Source organism: Halichoeres trimaculatus, unplaced genomic scaffold (assembly GCF_033239565.1).
Source record: "Halichoeres trimaculatus isolate MK-OKI-2021-1 unplaced genomic scaffold, fHalTri1.1 fHalTri1_scaffold_15, whole genome shotgun sequence".
Lineage (NCBI taxonomy): Eukaryota > Metazoa > Chordata > Actinopteri > Labriformes > Labridae > Halichoeres > Halichoeres trimaculatus.
The window spans coordinates 25,900,557-25,906,556 of NW_027437193.1; the positions used below are offsets into that span (position 1 = coordinate 25,900,557).

The 6,000-nt window shown below is 41.0% G+C and overlaps 1 long non-coding RNA gene across 1 annotated transcript; it reads left to right on the forward strand.

Moving 5' to 3' along the window:
* The first annotated feature begins 3,867 nt into the window (after positions 1-3,867).
* On the forward strand, positions 3,868-5,444 carry LOC141804926 (uncharacterized). Its single transcript, XR_012599665.1, has 3 exons — positions 3,868-4,085; positions 4,176-4,229; positions 5,209-5,444. It is a non-coding gene; the product is annotated as an uncharacterized LOC141804926 (long non-coding RNA).
* The last annotated feature ends 556 nt before the right edge of the window (positions 5,445-6,000 follow it).

The window sequence follows — 6,000 nt, forward strand, 5'->3', positions numbered from 1 at the left end:
GTAATCTGTGTCTGTTTCAAATAATAAAATAAGTTTTACATAAGTTCAACATCAGGTTCCATTTAAGCTCATTGATTAAAAGGAGTCGTATCCTTTTTGTGTAATGAGGTTATTATTATTTTTGGTCCTTTTTTTATTATTATTATTTGTTTAACACTAGATCATTCAGATGAGATGTGATGAGGTAATGAAATGAGATGGAATAGGGTGAGTTTGGATGAGACAGGTAAAATGAGATTAGATGAGATGAATAGAATAGAATAGAATAGAATAGAATAGAATAGATGTTTATTGTCATTGTAAAAAGTACAACGGAATTGAAGTCACAGTAGCAATCAAGAAAACAAAAGTAAGAAAGTGTATAGAAAGTGCAAAAAGTTCCATAAGAAAACAGATGCTGACAGCTTGTCCATCATTGTCCAGTTCAGCCAGCCTCCACCTCCACAGGGTCCAGGACTGAGCTTCTTCAGCAGTCTGTTCAGTCTCTGTCTCCTGGATCCCGTCTGCCCACAGCAGGCAATGTGTAGTTGGTGTCTGTTGTTAGCTCTGTTAGCTCAATAGCATGATGTCACTCGGCCCTCTGGTATTCCCTCTGTTGCTGGGTCAGCATGGCTAGCTTGTTCATCTTATTGGAGATAGATCTTACATTCCCAATAACGATGGATGGTAGGACAGATTGATGTCGTCACTTCTTAGCTCACACCTGAGAACCAGCACGTCGTCCTCACCTCCTTCTCCTCACCTTGTGGGGAAACATCAGGCCTTGCACCAGTTAGCATTGACATGCTACAGCAGTGGTTCCCAACCTTTATTGGGCTGTGACCCCATTCTTACATCACAAGTTTCTGGCGACCCCAGACACCTGAAACAAACGATTTTTTTGCTTTTTTTTTTTTTTGTTCATGTAAAGTTATATATATATATATATATATATATATATATATATATATATATATATATATATATATATATATATATATATATATATATAATAAACCTTAATCTTAACCAACACTAAGGCTATATAATGTATACTAGTATGGATGAGGCAGGAAAGTTGGGTTGAGAATTTTAACGTCCCTAGTCAGGATATGTACATTCAGTGGAGCTTATATTTACAAGACTGCAAATTAATACTGAACAAATAACTCAAACAATTAATTATGAAAGAGATGCAGCATCTTAAACCAGCAATAGTGAACATTTTAAAGATAATCCTTGGTGCTTCAGTTTCAGCTTCAGAGTTTTTCGTGTCTTTTTTAATGTATTGTGACTGGCTCTCTCAACTCACCATATTTAAAGTGATACTCCGGGATGGAACAAGTTGGGTCCTACCACAAGGTTTAGGGCAGAAATTACCCTTACAGCAGTGTTTTTGTGCAGCAGAAGCCCAGAGCGCTCGCACCAAAGACCCCCTCCCTGCTCGTCAGCCGGTTTCCTCTGCACTCAGACGGGGCCATATTTTACTTGACTAAAAACACAAATAACACTAAGCTGCCAGTGCCTCGGAGCCAGCTGTGGCTCTGCAGCGGAGGTAGCGCCGTTTTACGACACGATGAGAAATAGAGCCTTATTTAGCGGTGTTTTTGTGTGAAAGTAACGCGCTGAAAATTCTCTAGATAAAGCGTGAATGCAGACTGATATCAGATTTTTTCGGTGGGAGTCCGTTTATTTGTGTTTTTTGTGTCTTCAAAGTCAGGTGCTGTGGTGGAGAGAGCGCATCTCATCTCCGACGTAACATCCAGTTGAGAGCGGTACTTTGACTTCATAGATATTATATACTGCATTTTTTTAAAACTTGTTTTTTTCTTAATTATAATAATAATCATTGATATAAAGGAAAATGTGTGGTGTTTTGATTTAGATGAAATTTATAGGCCTATTCAATCATTAAAAAATATATTAGAATTTTTTCAACTTTTTTTTTTCTATCAATTGCTGGAAATTCCACCCCATTTGAATTCCAGGCGATCCCATGTGGGGTTGCGACCCCAAGGTTGAAAAAGACTGACCTAATCTGATCTGCTGAGAGCATAGGATCTTTTCCAGGTTTAACTTCAGTTACAAAGAATGAAAGAGGTTCAGATGCATTTTGTTCGTCCCCTTTTGTCTCCTCACTAAGACCCTAACACTGCAGAGATCTGTATTGATTCCTCCTTCTACTTTCTGCTTTTGCAAACCTCTCCCTGTCTTTACTGTTTGATGAAGGCGCTAAACTGACATTTCCTTTTTCTTTTCTCATCATCCATCTTGATGTAATGGCTGTGTGCAGAACTTTCTCTGGTCTTTGTCAGAATATTTAGCTTGTGTATATGTGCTTTGCTAAAATATTATCAAAATGTGCTCATATGCGGTCATAAATTAACAAGTTTCTTTACAGATGGTTTTAAGCTCCTGAGAGACACAGATCACACAGAACTAAAAAGAAATAAAAGTCTTAATATGACGAATTTAGCTTAGAGTTGTGACAAAAAAGAAATCTTGTGTGTGTTTGTGCGTTTTTCAGATAAATGATGTGCTTTCAGATTTAACATGAGAGAGTATGGTTTGCAGATGTAGATAAATAACAGGAAGTTCAACTGCGTAAGTGAAACTGTGGTTTTGAGAGAAACAGACATAGAAGAGAGGAAATTAAAAAAGGTCTGTCTTTACAAAGGCCATGAGTATATGCGTCTGCAAGTGCCTGTATGTGTATGAAATAATGCCTTTTTAGGTAACCTATCGATGTCACTGTACCCTGTAAGAGAACGACAACGTGAACGAGCACAGAGGTGGTGATGTGACGCATACCAGAAGACGTCTCAGACTAGGAAATGACATCTTAATTAGGTGGAGCAACAAAGTATAAGTTGGTTCGAGGGAAAAGTGAGATTGTTCTTTTACCCAGAGAAGGTCTGAGATGAGGGAGAGGTAAACAGAACCACAGATCTGTCACACATTTTTCGGCTTGTAATCAATAAATCTCAGTAACAAATTGAGAACTGAGTCGTTCGTCATCTCTCATCATCATAAATGAACACCAGGAAACAAGGTGAGGGAAAAGCACCTCGTTTTCCAACATCTTCTGACCACTCAAAATGCTTTTACACCATCATGTCACACTACACACAAAGAGCAGAGGCTGCTATAGTGCCATTGGTATTGCAGTTTCTCTCAGTTGCTTTGGTTCATTTCTCAGCTCAGAATTGAAATATTCAAAATTTCTGTTTAATCATCACATCATTGTGCCACTTATACACATCAAAAAAGCTGTTTCTCATTATTTTGAACAAGTTGCAAATGGTTTTGGGCATCCATGCAAATGATCTTGTACAAATCTCTGCTGTTTCCTGTTGATCAAAAGCTGTGTTTCCACCAAGCAGTCCAAGTCGGTTCAGTACATTTTGGCACGGTTTGGTACAGTTAAGCCTGATCTCGTTTGCGTTTCCACAGCAAAACTGTGACCTCTCATTGCAACAAATTTCCTGTAAAAGGACAACAAAGCTCTGTCACACTTGCGGACCATGTTCTCAATCATAAGCTTATGATAGCCAAGGCTGGTTGAAGGATGCAGCCAAACGCTGGAAGAACAACTTTGTCCTCAATTGTTCAGACTTTTTGTGGACAGAGAAGATCTTTGTTGTGATGTGGATGAGAATTTGTGGCCCAGCAAACAGGAACAGTGTAGGAAGAGTGCACTACTCTGGAATTCTCAAAGGACTGCATGAACAGTTTTCCCTATGTGGCAGGATGATGTGTCTCATCCATGCTTCATTATGAGCTGCATTGTCAGCCAATGACCTCGTGGTGGCACTCTTTAAAATGGAGTGTCGGCGGCCTCCCCTCCCTATTGCTCTGGCCGTCCCCGTCACTTCCGGGTCCCGTCGTTCCCTTCCTCTCGCCGTTACCGGTGCAGGTATGTTAGCAGTGGCTGCAAGTAGTGCTCATTCATTATTCTGTCGTACTGATTTGCCTGGTTGGGCTTGTTTTTAGACACCTTTGCGGTCTGCGCCTATCGAGGTCGCCGTTGTGCAGCGCCTTTTGTGACGTGCTCGTCTCCTGTCTCTCTCTCCCCCTCGTGGGCGATCACCCACGGGGCCTGACTGGTATTTATGGCTAATAACAAGCCTGTGCTCTTTCTCCGCTCCTCCACTGCTCCTCCAGAATTACTGAAGTTAATTCTTTATTTGTATCAGGGGCTGTGTGGGCCGGGTGTTTTGCTGGGGAGTTCCAGCGGCGCTAAAGTTAATGTAAGGACATCGTAGCTTGTTGCTGCGTGGATGCTGCTTTGCCCTGTTTGCTTCTGCTCTGCTCTGCTTTGTTAACCTTTGCTGCTTTGACTGTGTTACCTTGCCTCGCTTTGCTGCTGCTTTCTCCTGGCTTTAGTGTCTGCTGCACCCATCCCGACTCGGTGTCGGCAGCTTCTTTTTCGCCTCGGCCTTCTGCGGCTCGAAAACTCTCAGGTGCTCTCTGCAGCCACAGCTACGGCTAGCGGCCTGCTGCTAACCCCGCTCGGGCCTGTGAGTCCGTCGCTGTCAAGGAGCCTCAAAGATAAAACTGAACTGTTGAAGCTGTACGGCTGACTGGATCAACTATTTTAGTAACGTAAAGCTGACTGTCTATCGGCTTCTTAAAGTTAATCTGACTGACTGAGATCAGTGAGGTTATTTTGGGTTGTAGTTAAATCTTTTTTTCTTTTCTTCATTTCTTTTTGGGGTTATTTCATTTCTAATTCGTTCCTTAATGTGACATTTTGGGTTTGTTTGATTTACGTTCATGGGTGAACATATTTTGGGTTGAATTTGTTTCCATGAGTTAGCTTGAATCAAATTAATTGTAAACATTTAGCAGCCATTGTAAGCTGACGCTGGTCATTTGTAGACACCATGAGATATAAAACTTTAACGTTAGCTTGGTACCCGAAGCTTATAGAAATCATTTCTCATTGCTTTATTCCTTTATTTCTCTTTGTACTTGATTATTGTCTTTGTGCATTTGATTCATTTGCTTTGATAAGGAAGAAACTTTAGTTGTTAATTGAATATTGGTTTGGGTTTAATCATTGAGTTATTCTGTTGTTTTGGCAGCGTATGTTTACTTTGCATTGGTTATCTGGGGCGGGCTGCCACCCTTATTGCTTAGTGTTATTATTATTAGTTTGAGTGATATTTTGGTTACCTTTTGGTGTTTGTGACCCACTAATTCCCGTTTTGTTTTTTACCTTTTCAGTTGCTGAGAGCAGGTGGTGGTGGTTCCTGGTGTCCTGGTGGTGGTTCCCTCTTATGGTGTGCTGTGATCCCCGGATTTGAGTTGTTTCACAGAGTGCGTGTTAGTGTGTGCCACGAGTGATTGGGGTGCTTTTCTTCCTGGGAATCCTCTTTTGTGTTCCACAACCACTGCACCATTGATGAGCCTCCGCACCTGAAGAAGATTGTCCCTCCCTCTGTGTGTGTGGTAAACTTGTAGCGGGCTATTTTTTATACTGTCTTAAATAAAGTAATTGTTGCAATTTGGAACCACATCTCTTGCTCTCATTGAAATAGAACGAACCTGTGTGTCCGAAGCTTTTTGGGTCGGTAAAACTATTTCCTTGGGCGAAATTCCCAAGGTGGCGTTGCTGGTATTTATAGACTAAAAGAAAATTTAAGATTAAACCAAATTGATCCCAAATCCACCCTTGAGTTGCCACACCTAAGGAGACTGTTTTATGTTTATCCCAATGATGGGGTCAGTCAACAAATTACAGCAAAACAGTGAAAGTGAATATTGTCCAGTCTCTTGCAATCAGTCTCCCACACACACTCACTAAGATGTAACTTACAATTTACAACAACTGTTGTCAAAACTTTCGGCATAGTTTACATCAGAACGTCCTTCCAGAGTTCACTGTTATACTGACAACATGACTAAGCACTTAAGACTGTCCTATCCAGTGGCGGAGCAAGACTCATTCTCGGGGTGGCCAAAGGGTGGCCATGGCTATTTTCCAGAGACTGACAATAGATTGTTTCTCAAACATCA